The 15184-nt window shown below is 38.4% G+C and overlaps 1 long non-coding RNA gene across 1 annotated transcript; it reads right to left on the minus strand.

Moving 5' to 3' along the window:
• Positions 1-491: 491 nt before the first annotated feature.
• On the minus strand, positions 492-8482 carry LOC116719158 (uncharacterized). Its single transcript, XR_004339109.1, has 2 exons — positions 7769-8482; positions 492-2662 (listed from the first exon to the last, which is right to left on the minus strand). It is a non-coding gene; the product is annotated as an uncharacterized LOC116719158 (long non-coding RNA).
• Between the last annotated feature and the right edge of the window lie 6702 nt (positions 8483-15184).

Consider the following 15184-nt stretch of genomic DNA (forward strand, 5'->3'; position numbering starts at 1 on the left):
TATTGTTTATTTATTGCAAACTGGAGATTGAAACATATGGAATAAATTCAAAGGGAAAAGTGAAGAATGTCTTTATGCATTTATTGGTTTGGCCTTTTGTTCCTGATCAGTGTTTATAGTGTAGCGCCTAACTGCTTACATTAAGTCTGCTGTAAATGTAACTATACTGCTCATGAAAATTTAAGGAATATTTAAACCTTGGGTGAAATTTGTGGAAAATGTAAAAGGTCAGTGCTGCAGTGATACTACAATGTGAAAGTAGGACATTTTTAAAATAATAATGAGATGTAATTTTTTACAATTTATTGAAACAAAGGTGTCGTGAGGTAAACCCTGATAGGTATTTTTCCTTTCGAACCTAAATAAAAGAAAGAACCACAGACAACGTATTATGAATTTTATAGCCAAGCTTTTGCAAAAGGAGAAAACACAGAGAACTGCTCCTCTGACCAGTTCACCATGTGTTCTGAAACTCTGCAGTAGAGCTTGTCTTTTTATTAACACAAAACAAAAGCAAAGGGGGCTGGTGCTGATAAGATTAGGAGCCCCCGAAACGAACACAATCAAACACAGTTTTACGACTAAGGAATTTCTACCTAGGGGACAGTCAGGAAAAACAACAAAGGTCGTAAAACTTCTGATACAATCAACTAGCAACCCAGTTCCTAGGTGTGATAACTAATCAAAGGTCTGAGAAACACATTGTTAACTGTTTCACATGAAGATAAACAGACAGTAGTGACTTCCAGGTCAGTTCATACACACATAAGGAAGAGAATCACTTTAAAAGAAAATCACAATGTTCTTTAGACTGAATGTAATCTGAAGGAATAATAAATGATAATACCAAAAAATCTCTAACATTCCCCCCTTTTTATCATTTTATTATGCGTGTAAACTTTATGCAAAAGCTAAGCATAGAAAAGAAAAGAAAAGAAAAGAACCAATAAATGCAAGATTTTTTTTTTTTTTTTTTTTTTCTAATCTAAACACAGAAAATACACAATGAATATATGGAATATAATGCAATAAATGAAAAATAAAGAAACAGTATACCCCAAATGCATTTTAAATCACGAACATCATCTATTGTCACATGTTCAGTGCAGGAGCCATTGAGCAAATGATTTAATCTGTTTATTAGGTACAGCACATCATCATATGTTCCTGTTTTCCTGTTTATCTTCATTTTTCTGGAAACCAGATGTAGTCCTCATCTGTGTCAGAGGTTACCCTGTCCATCTGATAGCTGATCAAAGCAGTGTTAAATGTCTTTAACATAATGCTACGAAGACTTGGAATGATGCAGGTTGTATAGAGACAGAATAGGATCAGTACAGTCATGATGGGTGTTCCAATCTTTAATAAAAAGGCTGCCACCAGGGTCTGGAGGTGAGCCAAGAAATAGAGTCAAAAGGCTGTGACCTCTGAGTCGCATCGTCCACATAGTCTTTAAGCTCTTCCCATTCATGCAGGGCATCATGTATAGTTCCTCCAGTTCCTGTTGATCTCAACATGGTCTCGAACTTCAGCTACTCCCACTGATGGGAATAGACTTTGGATACACTCTTCTCTGCCGCTCCAGATCCGGAATTTCCAAGGAACTCCAGTTTTTTTAGTAAGGCCTCCCCACCTTTGGGTTGGGCTTTCGGCATGACATCTCTCCTAGTGCAGTAGCGTCCATGGCTGTGAACGTCCTGGACCTTTTTCAGGAAAGTCACAGTCTGCCATTGTCCTGGATCCTCTGTTCCCTGGAATGATGGTGCTGCAGAAGGTGACTTTGATGTCCCCTGGTCTTGCTTCCGATGTCGAACTTCCTCATCTTTAGAAGAATAACTCTGGTACAGTTGCGGTCAGACTTCCATCTTTTGGAACAGGCAGTACTGATGTGGTTCGTCGCTTGGCAGTCGTCACAGTCAAAAATGTCTGCTTTCTTGTCACAGGAGGTGTAGATTTTTTGTTTCACAGGTTCTATGGAGCTGTCCCCAGAAAGGTGGTGCCATTATACACACAGACACCAAGGGCTCCTGGCTTAAGACTAACCAAAATAATTACTTCTGGTAGTCAGAGGTCTATCTGTGGCAGATGTATGGTGTCACTTGGGTGTGTGCTTGTTTCCATGTCTCAGACCACAGTTATGTGTTGGTCCCATTTTCTTCATATTCAGTTCTATTCATCAGTTGCCACCACAAATAGGGGCTGTAATCTTGTGAATGAGTCTGGGGGAAAGATGTGTCTGCTTCTCTCCTTATCTTGTTGAGGGTGAGACAGCCCCCACTCCAACACAATAAACATGCTGCAGTCACAGCACAGCAGGGATTCCACCTGGCTTGTGAGAGTCCCATTGCTGCTCAGATTACAGAGATGTCAGAATTTCTAGGCTAAAAGAGTGAGGATCTGTTGAATTCTTCTGCTGGCGTTGAGACAAAACACATCTATACAGTGAATTCCCTGTGTAGCCAGATCTTCCCCATCACTCAATCTAGAAGTCTAACACTCTCTGTACCGTACAGTGACTGAGATGTATCCATCTGGGTCTTTCAGCAATATTTACAGCAGTTGGTGTGGTTATCAGCACTTGGAATGGTCCCTCCCACAGTGGGCTGGCCCAGCTCTTCCTTTCTCTGACAAGCCAGTCTCCTGGCTTGATGGGAGGGGCTTTCTGTGGGAGAGTAGAGGCAGAGGGCAGTAAATTTGCATTTGACACCTCTTTCTGCTTTAGCGTCCTGATCATGTACTCTGTCAATTTTTTCTCCACATCTGCTTTCTGCAAATCTGCAGAAAACATTGGCAAGCTGTATGGTCTTTCATGAATTATTTCAAATGGTTAATCCTTCTTGTGTGAGTGTAATTCTTATTTACATCTTTACCAAATCTAAGTATTTGTTTCCATACATTTCTTAATCTACTTTTTATTATAAAAAGGTAGTGGTATGCCATGTGATGGAATAACAGTTTTACAAATAGCTTTAGCTACTGCCAAAGCATCTGCGTGCTTTGCTGGGACTATTTCAACCCATTTAGAAAAAGCATCAATCATTAACAAACAATATTTATATGGTCCGCTTTGTGTAAGTTCACTAAAATCCATATGCATTGTCTGGAATTGATAAGAAGGTTTAGGGAAACTTCCTCTTTTTGGTCTCATGTTTCCCTGAGGATTGTTTTTAACACAAAGAGGTCATGCAGTACTAAAAAAAATTTTTTAAGTAAGAATTTGATTTTTTTTTGATTCATTTCATTTTAATCCGTGATTCATTTCATTTTAATAATCATTCCTCCCAGTTGACACATTGACAATATCCATGTGTCAACATTGCAACTGCCTTACAGGGATTGTGGTAGGAAGGTTTGTCTATGTGGAAGTTGTCAAATTCATCAAGGTGGAACACTTCTGCTCTACTCCTGTCAGATGGCACAACCCAGAGTTGGCTCGTCTGCAGAACATTTCCTTACTCTTTCAAAAAAAAAAAAAAAATGACCTTCCCAAAATTAAACAAAAATCTCAAATCCTCTAATTCAGTATTTCTTTATGAATTTAATAATCATCAATCAATCAAACCTAGATTCAAAATGTTAAACTTTAGTCTAGAAAATATTATTCTTATTCACAATCATCAGTTTGGAGTATCCAGTTACTTGACATCTAAGTTTATTTTAACCTCACATTTATTTTCATCAGTGCAAAATGACACAAACAGAAACATAAAAATATATCAGATTTTCAGTCAGTTAACAAATTTTCAGTCTACTTTCACTGTTTTTCTTTGCTCAAATTATTATCAAATTTTCTGACGTTTTAAGAATTTTTCCAATATTTCTTAATAACATTTTTAATTTGTTAACATTTATCTCTAGTTGTCAGAATCCTGTTGTAGGCAACGTGCACATTTTAAAAGAGCTACATGTGTTAGAATCCAGCAGTAACTGATTTTCCTGCTGCTGTAACACTTCACCCAATTCAATAAAATGTAGATTCATTAAAAAATTTAACTCTACTTTGACTGTGCAACAAATATTTAATGGTCTACAAACACTGCAGCATCAATTATTTATTATTATTTTTAGTTTTAACACTTAGAGATATTTTAATTTTAAATCCAAACTAGCATGTCCTTTAAAAAAGGAAAAAGGAAATTTTGCAAATAATTATTAGCTTATAATCTTTGATGATTTTTAGTTGGTGTAATTTAGTGGCATAAGTTTTTGCTAGTTCTTTGCTGAACTTTCAATGATTGCAGTTTTCCCTTCACGGTTTCCCAACCTTTGGCTCGTGGACCCTAAAAGGATCCTTAGCAGTGGTCCTGCTGTTCAGGACTCAGAGTTAACAGGGACAAACTGAGAGAATTTGTCTATCATTGAACATAAAAGCCTCTAAGACTTCCTCTTCTGGCTAGATAATTTGTGTGCAGGGTTAGCAAGCAAATCTTCAATGCAATAACAGTGTATGACAGCTGTGTGTGTGATACACTTATCTTTGGATTTCTCCTTTCTGTTTCACTTCTCCCTCCTCCTCCCAGTGCTGGCGTCGCTGGGGTGTAATCCTCCCTCCTCCCTCCTACTCTCTCTGCAGTTTCCTGTCAGTCCAACTGGCTCTGGTGTTGGATCTTGAGTTGTCCAAACTGTCCCTCTGTCAATTTCCAAACAGTTCACAAATAAAACAAGCATCAAATAGTTCAGTTTGTTGTCTTTGTCTCAGAAGTACGTTATCTTTTCCTTCTCCACGCTGATGTCAGGGAGTAGATCAGCAGAGGTTGTAAGAGTTCAGTTGCATCCAAACACAAGAACGTAATTTCAGTCCAATGTCCAGCAGGACACCATACAAGAGTTTGCTCAACGACAGTTCCCAGGTGTCAAGGAATTAAAATCAGCAGATACTTCAGTGTCTGGAGGTGATAGAACTCTTCTTTGTCTTCTTGATTGCCGTCATTAGCTAGTGACGAAAGAGGGACATCATCTCGGCCATGGCAAGACAGGTTTGAGTTGAGGTCAGAGGTTAGACGCACCGCAGCGAGGCTCAGACAGAGGAAAAGGAAAGAAGCAAATAGGAGTTTATTAGTTTGTTATTCCTTTATATATATATTTTCTCTCTTTTGATTGTATAGTTTTAGCCACTTAGTACCCAACATTGTTTATATGTTATAAACATAAATCATTTAAAACACATATAAACATGAAACATGTTAAAACCCATAGTCTCTTTCATCCTTTGCCATGTTTAATTTTAAAATGTAGAATGTAAGTTAATTTACATTTAAATTAACTTAGTCTGTGTAATCATTTTATCAGAGATCAATGAATTACCTTAAGTTTATTGATCCTAATGCTGAATCTGTGAAGCCAGCGAGCAGCCCTCCTCTCATTTGGAATTTAAGTGAGATATGAGGCTGGATAAAGTCCAGGTCGGTACCAAACTCTGATCGCTGACACCTCTAGACATACAGCCAAAGGATCATAGCACCAAGTGGGTGTTTTAATCTTTTATAATTATTCTACCCAGTAATCAATACATTTAAAAACATTGTTCTCTGAGAAAAATTTTCTTTTCCTTTTTTTTTTGTTTTTATTGTTTCATTCCATTTCTCATCAAATTGTTTTTGCACCTGTTAAAATTCTTTTACACTTAAGCTTCCCTCTTTAGGAAAGTTGTAATTCCATTTTGATTCTGTTACCCACATCTATCCATGTAATATTATGCGGCTTAAAAAGCGATATGTATGGGTTTACAGGTAACTTATAAAGTTCTGTTTGACTAGTCGGAAAGAGCACAGTCACAGCTGCATAAGACCTTCAGTCTGTGAACATTTCAGTCATATCAAGTATCACAGGATTTGTTTCTAAAAACTTTTTAATTTGTTCTTTCCGGTCTATGGCTGCTTTTAACCATAATTTAGCACACCTTAGTTCATCCTCCTTTTTAACCTTTTTTATTCCCTTTTTTCTTGCTACACTACTCTCCAAAATTCCCACAATTGTTTGCCATTGATCAATTTTTAGCTTCCCATCTATTTTATATTTCTTTTTCCATTTTTTCATATGTACAATGCTACCAGGAAATCTGGACAGCATGTACTTTTCATCCCCTTCGAGGCCCTCAACGAGTGAGGAATTACAGGAATTTGTGTTTCCCATTTTTTTTTTTTTTTTTTAAATCACTTGCAATTGTAGCTTGAAAATATTGGTATCATGTGCTCTCTCATAGAAAGTGCCGTAGTTCAGCACTCAGTGCCTCCTGAAGAACAGGCTTCTACTTGGATCCTAGCTCCAAGCGGTTCTTCACTTTGGATTCTAATTCCGAAGGCAGAGAGTTTTACTCCCAGAGAGAGAAACACCATTCACTCCTTTATGCACACACATCAACAAAACAGCAAACAAAACACCAATAGCAGCACAGCAAATAACTAACTTTCTATCTAAGTGAGGACTTTCCCTTAAGAGGTGTCCTCTAATTAAGGAAGCTCTAAGAGCCTGACCTTTTGCCTTTAGTTGAAACTCTCTGTCAACTGGGACTCTAACCCTTCATTATTCTTTAGTCAAATTGAAATTTTAATATTTGACAAGGACTCAAACCTTTCTTTAGTCAAGTTGATATCAGACAAGGACTCAAACCTTCTTTTAGTCAAATTAATATTTGACAATATTAAGGAGGAAAGTTAATAGGTTAGCTTAAATTTTGGAAAAAGCATGGCTCTCCTTTTCCTCCTGGATGCCCGGGTCCCGAGTGGATGTCGTCACGGCCGGCAAGGAAACGGCAAGGCACGATGACGTCACAGAAATACAAAGTTTAATTCAATAGAAAACACCGTATGAATTTAACAAGAAAACTTCAGAGTACACAAAAGTACATTTCTTTACCTGAGACAAAAGAATTAAAAGAATAAGAACAAAGGCGCCTTTGGAGACAGCTGATGCTTAAAAGCAAAACAGGGCAGATGTCTGAATTTTTATTATTGAGCATTCCTTTTTCTAGTGAAGGCGTTTCTCTTTGTTAATATATGCAAATAGGGCGTACCTCTGTTTTGACCAACCAAGAGCTACCTTGGAAAAAACTTAGACCTTCCCCTGAGTTTTAATGACAAATATCAAGAGTCATTTTAGTTATTAAAATTATAAGTTATTTTCACAAAACCTATCTTGCTCCTCTGCAGTCAGCTTCTCCAAAGATTTGAATCTTTACCTTATCACAAACAATAATGAGATAGAAGTCTTTTTCATCCTGTAAAACATAACATTCAAACCATTCCCTTTTGGGTTCCAATATTGTCATAGTTAGTACATTTTCAAATACATTTCCATTTACTAGATTAGTATTCGTCTCTCGGGTAATATACTTTAATCTAACACACTATTGCTATTAATATTAAGAGGTATATCAGAAATTAAACTAAGTGTTTTCCAAGATTCCTAAGTTGTGGTCAACTCCAGATGCAACTCTGAACTCCTGAGAAACCCCCGACCTCTGACCTGCGAGCCGGGGAAGATATTCTTTATGGCCTCCTAATTTAAAACCTTTCAAGAGCTTTGTGTTTTATGGCTGGTCTAAATTACAGTCTTGCCAAAAGAATGTTTATCTGTGAACTCCTGCCTTGCATCTGCTTTTGTCCAAATGGAATGTTGGTCTACTTAAACGCACATGGCATTAGCTTAACTATATTAAACCATCAAAAATAGCCATGATTCCTTAACAACAAGGACTCAAACCTGTATTTCTTTAGTCAAATTAATATTTGACAAGGACTCAAACCTATATGACTTAAAATTCACCTACGTTTCTGTAGTTTTCGGGTTGTCCAGTCGGATCTCGTCACTCCGCCGTTGGCAGACAAAGTCGGACCTACGTCGCTGGCCCAGCGAAGAATTTGCTTCCTGAGTCTGTCTTTCCAGGTTCAATTGAATCTGGCCGTGCACGGATTCAGCGCGTCTTCCTCTGCCTGTCAGCGGGGGAGGTGAGAGATCCCGGGTTTCGGCACCAAAATGATAGGTATTTTTCCTTTCGAACCTAAATAAAAGAAAGAACCACAGACAACGTATTATGAATTTTATAGCCAAGCTTTTGCAAAAGGAGAAAACACAGAGAACTGCTCCTCTGACCAGTTCACCATGTGTTCTGAAACTCTGCAGTAGAGCTTGTCTTTTTATTAACACAAAACAAAAGCAAAGGGGGCTGGTGCTGATAAGATTAGGAGCCCCCGAAACGAACACAATCAAACACAGTTTTACGACTAAGGAATTTCTACCTAGGGGACAGTCAGGAAAAACAACAAAGGTCGTAAAACTTCTGATACAATCAACTAGCAACCCAGTTCCTAGGTGTGATAACTAATCAAAGGTCTGAGAAACACATTGTTAACTGTTTCACATGAAGATAAACAGACAGTAGTGACTTCCAGGTCAGTTCATACACACATAAGGAAGAGAATCACTTTAAAAGAAAATCACAATGTTCTTTAGACTGAATGTAATCTGAAGGAATAATAAATGATAATACCAAAAAATCTCTAACAAACCCCAAGAAGATAATGCTATTTCTCTCCTAGACTGGCTGTCCTCAGGTCATAGAGGTTCTGGGTGTGGGGTTACGACCCTCTAATCCCTGTTAATCCCAGAGGTTTTTCTATGGAGGCCAGGTCTAAAGACACTGTATTTGAGGAAGCTCAACCCTCAGCAGCCGTTCCCTGCTGATGTGACCTGAATTATTATCCATGGAGATAAGATCAGGCCCGTGTCACTCATATGGAGGCACAATAACTGGAGAAATTATGTTATGACGATAGTATCAGTTGTCGAAGTACGATTGGCTAGATGTAAGGCAGTTCTGACCCACCGTAACACAGCCACCTCCAACAGCTTCGGCATAGTGTTCTCCTCGACGTCTCCGACAGCATTCATCACTTTTGCTCTGTGAGAATCAACTTTCAACAGAAACCAGCGCTGAGGCTCAATGCTTCCTAGACCAGTGCAAATGCACCCTAATCCATTAAGATGATGACGCATGTACCTGGTGGGGCGGTCGGGTCTGTTGGCATCAGGCATACTGACTGCGGTACTGTAATTAGCCTATCAAGTGACTAAAGGCCTTCACATTGGAGGTACAGGTGAAAAATAAAAGATCCTATAGAGAATCGCATTTCCTGGGAATTCTGAACCAATTTAAAATGCTCAAAAATGTATTTTGAAATGCATTTAAGTTGAGCGTCTTTGCCGCTCCTACTTTTGAGTTTGCCGTCTACTCAGCCACCGTAAAAGGCCGTCTCGCCCACCGTGTCTACTTTGAATAAATCTTAGATTTTTTTTTAAAGAAGTTGCCTGGCTAAGACTAGCTAAAGAAGCTAACCTGCCTTAGCTAACCTAAGCTAAGATTGGCTATACATAGCAATAGGTTAGGTTAGGTTAGGTCAGCTAAGCTAAAGCTAATCTAAATCTTATCCTTTAAATTAAGTTAAGTTACTGGTAATTCAAGTTACTGAATTTTATTTACAAACCTATTTTTGTTTCAATATAAACTCATGGGATTTGAAACAGTATGGAACCTAATAGAATTGTGTTAAATAAATGTTCTACTTGTTTTCCTCTTGTCACTTAATTTGAACAGAATCTCAGGTGCCATTTTTTAATCTATAAATTTATCTGCTCTGCATCTCCAGAACCAGAACCAAACATGGAGAAGCAGCATTCAGCTTCTATCCACCACAAATCTGGAACAAAATTCCATAACACTGCAAAACAGCTGAAACACTGTTAGCCACTGTTAAATCATGGCTAAAACCCTTTGATAAGTAGTAAATAGAACACTGATCAACATATTTGATGTGTATGATGGCATTTGACAAAATGTAATGTTTATTGCTTGTTTCATAATTGATGACTACAAGATGTTTTTATGATGTAAAGCACTTTGAACTGCCTTTTTGCTGCAATGTGCCATAAGCTTAAATTCCTAAATTTGTGCTTTTTAACTTGTCTTGATAAAAAAAAAAAAAACTTCAGTGAGCAGATTAAGTATTGTGTTTTCTTGGTATAAATGATGAAAATAGAGGAAAATAGTGGAATATTTTCCCTAATTTGAAATAACAAGAAAGACAGTGACAGCTAACATAACCTTGTGCAGATGGTGTGCACTCGCAGAGCTTCATTAGGAACCTTTTGAGGTTTATGTTGTTTTAAAGATGCCGTCATGAACGTCCCCTTTGCTTAGGTCTGACGAAGAACCTGTTGAAGACGAGGCGAGGGGAAATAAACACAACTGGAAGGAGATTCAGAAAAACAATTTGCACTAAAAGCTTCTAAATTGAGATTCATTTATGGTTTTCATGCAGTCTTCGGCGACTTTATTCAATGTGAAAATGGAGATGAATGTAAGACGTGTCTGTCAGTGACTCACCTTAGATTCTATATGAGAGCGTGGTTTCCACTTCCTGGATTACCGTATGTTGTGTGAACTCTTTGTGCTGTTAATATTTGCAACAGTCAGCTCTGGGTCTGACTCAACGCTATTCTTTACATTTCTTTTTTTAAACACAGCATCTGATATTTGAGATAACAATTGTATGCTAAAGCGAAGATGAAGTTGCACAATTCTATTTTTTTCTTAATAAAGCTCTCCATCAGGAGAAAGATGCTGAATTTACAGCAAAAGAGACTGCATGTTTTTATGTAAAGAGTCTAATGACCACTGGTATCTGCCCTGCAGCGCCAAGTGAAATGTACGCCTTCCAATTCGATTTCAAGCACACTAAGCACATTTCATTCAGTGACAATACACATCAATAATCATTAGGGTGTGGCACAGAGATGAGTAAAATCTGAAATTGATGGAAGCTTTTGTTCGGTCTCAGGAGGAGAATACGACGATTCAGACTGAAAATGGATTTTGGAAAAAGGGATGTTTATTCTCTTGATACTTCTTGTTTCTGACACTCATTTGTCCTGAGTTTTTTTTTAAGGGAATAAGCAGACATGTATTGCTGTCAGTGCTGTTTGTTGAACTGACAGCAACAAACAGCATCAGACCTTGTATAATAATAGCAACACTGTAAAATGGTTAAAGAATATTGTAGAATAAAAAGCTGTGTCCCAAAAACAAGAATGTAACCTACCAAACAGATGGTTTTGCATCCAACCTCAACATTTCTTTCCCTAAATGGTGGACACAAAAGGAGCAGCCTCTTGATGGTCACTTGTGGCTCTTTGATGGAAACCAAATCTTCAGGTTCCATTCATTTCCAAGAGCTGATCTACGGTCCAATGATTAGAAACTGTGATTAAATCTTGGGTTGCTTAAAATTAGTTTATACTTTAGAAAATTCTCATAAATGGTGCGTCTCCAAAATAGTCCGCCCCCAACTATTATGGGCCCGGACGAGCCCCCAACTATTATGGGCCCGGACGAGCCCCCAACTATTATGGGCCCGGACGAGCCCCCAACTATTATGGGCCCAGACGAGCCCCCAACTATTATGGGCCCGGACGAGCCCCCAACTATTATGGGCCGACTGAATCCAGGACATCTTGCACCTGAAGCGAGAATCATACGTCTAGAATTTTGTTTTATTTTGTTTTTGTGACCTTCACCCACAAAAACAAGTTGAATCATCTGTATTAAAGGCCAAACACACACATGAAAAGTGTTGTGCACATAAATAATGTTTAGTGATAACTGTAACAGAAACAAAATAAAAGGAACATGTAACAAACAATAAAGGAAACAAGTGGGCTTGAGTTGCTTCCTCATCTGCATAACTACATATTAACAATTACAGTAAACAACAACAACAAACATCAACCAATAGAGCAAGAAGAAACCAGGAAGAAGGATACTGCCGTCCTCTTCCTCTCTGCCGCTGCATGATGTAGCCTGTGTCAGTGAGGCAGACAGGTCGCACACAGAGGCGCCACGACAGGTGATAAAAACAAACAGTGGAAAATAGCCAGCCTTCACCTTTTAACAAATGTGTATTTAGTTAGGTCAGACTGAATCACGTGGAGCAGTTTTTATATAACATTCACTTGTTTTGAGTGTTAGAAAGCCCTCAGCATGGCATCTAACAATAAGATCAATTGATTCTAGAAACATTTGGAGTACTTGGAGCCACTTCCTGATTATTTCTTTTCCTCTAATAGATGGGTGCAGAGAGCCAACAGGATGCCGGCCAATTTGGCTTGCAAAACTCTTGGTTAGACATGCTTGACAGAGAGAAAATGCAAATCCTCTTTGGAGCCAGATTTGCTGAAGTGGAACATTTCTGGGCCCCTCATGGGAGAAGCTTTGACTCATAGTTGTGCCATCTTTTAATCTGGTGATCAGTTTGCTTTATGTAAGTTTTCAGTGCGCAATCATTAAAACGTACCACATTTCTTCACAGATGGTTAAAAAAGCCCTTGTTCTGTTCTGTACTATTTTATTTTCAGCCCATTCTTATATTAAATCAGTTAGCACAGCTCAGTGTAACAGTGATTCATGTGCACCTAATGAACCTTTTTAGGTTTATATAGCAGGAATAACTGGGTTGTTTTGTACTTTGACCTCAAAATGACGCCACTCCTCACCTTGCTTGTACTCAGTTTTTCATAAACATGACAGCTTGCTTGTTTCAAGCTTACCCCTCTGTGGTTCTTGGCTTTTCCACTCCTGTTTTGTATTGTGTATATCTTATGTGCACTACCCCCCGCCCCCGGCCGCAGATCCTCCCGTGTCATGTAGAACACCATGGCTGCGGAAACGACCGCATTAGTCATCCCTGATAATAGGTTCCCCCAAATAGCTCCAGAAACAAAGGGTGTTAATTGCAGCAATTGGGCAGCAAAGAGAACAACATGCTGACGGTAGAGTCAGCACAAACAGTAATGTCACTGTTGGAGAGCAACATCCCAAATTTTCCCAAACAGAACAAATCAAAGTCATTTGGAGAATTAGCGGCTGTTGCTGAGATTATTTTAAGATTTTATCTTATGCTGTTTATGTCTGAATGAGAAATTCATTCAGCACATCATGCTGGGTGGGACAGCAGCTGAACATTATGTCCTCAAAGTTATATTAAAAACAGGACAAAATGGACAACTGTAAGGATTTGGGAATGTGATGGCTGTACATTATTTTCAGACATGAGACCAGCTCCTTACCATGGCAGGTAAGGCAGGTAAGATATGTCTTGGTGGTCAATACTGGACAGCCAATGCTAAAGTTATAGTATGTAACTCTTACAGAAATGTGTTTTTTTTTACATATTGTTTTATAACTGTCAACATGTTGTATAGAACAGGCAAAATGTGAAAAAATAGATCTCCTTGAGCCTTTATCTGTTTCATACCAAACTGTCACAACATAGTGACAGTTTTGACAATTGTATAAAAATCATATTTATTATAAAATTTATGTACAGCTGCTTTAAGGCAGTAAAAAAAATCCTTTTCCACTTGTGTGTTTCCAAGACTACTTCGATCATCTATCAAAGCAAAACTCCTAAGTTCTCCAGAGATTTTCAGCAGATCAGTAGTCTTCCTCCACAGCCTCAATTATATTGAGAATTGTCTGAAATTTACATTCCTAAAAGTGGTGACGTCTTCCTCTGCGCTCCATGTTGAGTTTGTGCATCTTGTAGAGAATCCTTCAGTTTACATTGCCGCCAGGAGGAATGTTTTAGAAAGTAGGAACAGCTGCACATATTCGATCTGGTTGGTAAATTATTACATTGTGTGAGAGGCAGACAAGAAAATGTTCATTGTATTTTGCCTAAACAACCTGCAACAGGCAAAGCTTATGCTTTGTTGACCAAGACATTTAGAGTGATTGTTGCAAATTGACTTTACTGATTTATTGATTTTAATGTAATTTGATTGAATGAGCCACTGACAGCACGAGTTCCAGTGGAGAACCAGTTTCAGCATTACCCTAATGTCTCATTATTTCTCCATCTTGGAATTCAATCATCAGACCCAATTACACAAACTAGCACCAGCAAAAATATTTGACCATTATCCTTCACGCTGGATTTTCCTTTAGTGATGGAATCCAGTGGAAACTCACATTTTACATCTCAAGTAAAGCCTGGCAGCCCGCCAGCCTTAAAATACAGTGGAGGAAACCCTGCTTTCCATAGACCAATAAGAAGATGGAATCAAACTTTTCTTTCTTTACCATATGGATCTGTATATATGGATGTTGCACCTACCTTGCATTATTTCCGGTTGGATAATGGGCCCTGCTGTAGTAAAGCAGAAATGGGCCAGGCGTGGTTTTAGAAGCACAACAATGGCTTTGAGGTCTTGACCTTGACTCCAATTTCCTACAAATCCATCTAATGGAGCATCTGTGGGTTGTGCTGGATATACTCAGCCTTTCTGGATCAGGGCTGTTTTGGGACCTTACACACCAAGACATAATGCCTGGTGGGTGTATTTGCAGCTGATTCAGATGATTGATTTGTCAAGAAAAAAAACGTTTTCCTGGTGTTTCATTATTAATCTTTTTATTGGTCACCAGTGACATGTCACCCTGACTGCAAATAACTTATGCTGCACCATCCTCCAGGTCAGCATTATGAGATCTGTCTAAAAAGAATATTACTTGTAACAGCTTACTATGATAAAGATGATTTCCTTGTATTTTTTTTTTCTTTAATTCAATCCAGTATTTACTTAGTTCATCTGCATTTGATAAATTATGTAAACATTCAATCTGCTTTTTCTCCTGAAGTAATTCATTGCTTTGTTTGAATGGGTTTACTCACTTCCTCTGCTTTAGTAGGGCTGTGTTAATTTTGATTAAAGCTGGGGTGTGTAACTTTTATAAAATTTTTTTTTTCTTACATATTAAAACTGTCTCTATGTCCTGACAGTGCAATATGAGAAGGATAATCTGTGAAGAGATTGAGCTCCTCCACCAGTGCCACTATCGCAGTACAGCTTGTCAAAAACAACCAATCAGAGCCAGGAGGCGGGTCTTAGCAATGGACGACAAAAAGCTGCTTTTTCTTGGCTTTTTCCTGCTTCAAAAGAGTCGATCTGATGGGACGCTGGAAAAGACAGGCTACCTCATTTCAACCTATCAGCAGAACTATTCAGGCCTACAGCAGCATGTCAATGCTGAACATGTTGCTGCAGCACAGACATAAGCCTCCTTCCACATTTCTAAACAAGTCATTGTTCAGAGAAGAGACGAATGTTCAGGGTTTCCTGAAACACTTGA

The sequence above is a fragment of the Xiphophorus hellerii genome, chromosome 4, assembly GCF_003331165.1.
Source record: "Xiphophorus hellerii strain 12219 chromosome 4, Xiphophorus_hellerii-4.1, whole genome shotgun sequence".
In the NCBI taxonomy this organism is placed as follows: domain Eukaryota; kingdom Metazoa; phylum Chordata; class Actinopteri; order Cyprinodontiformes; family Poeciliidae; genus Xiphophorus; species Xiphophorus hellerii.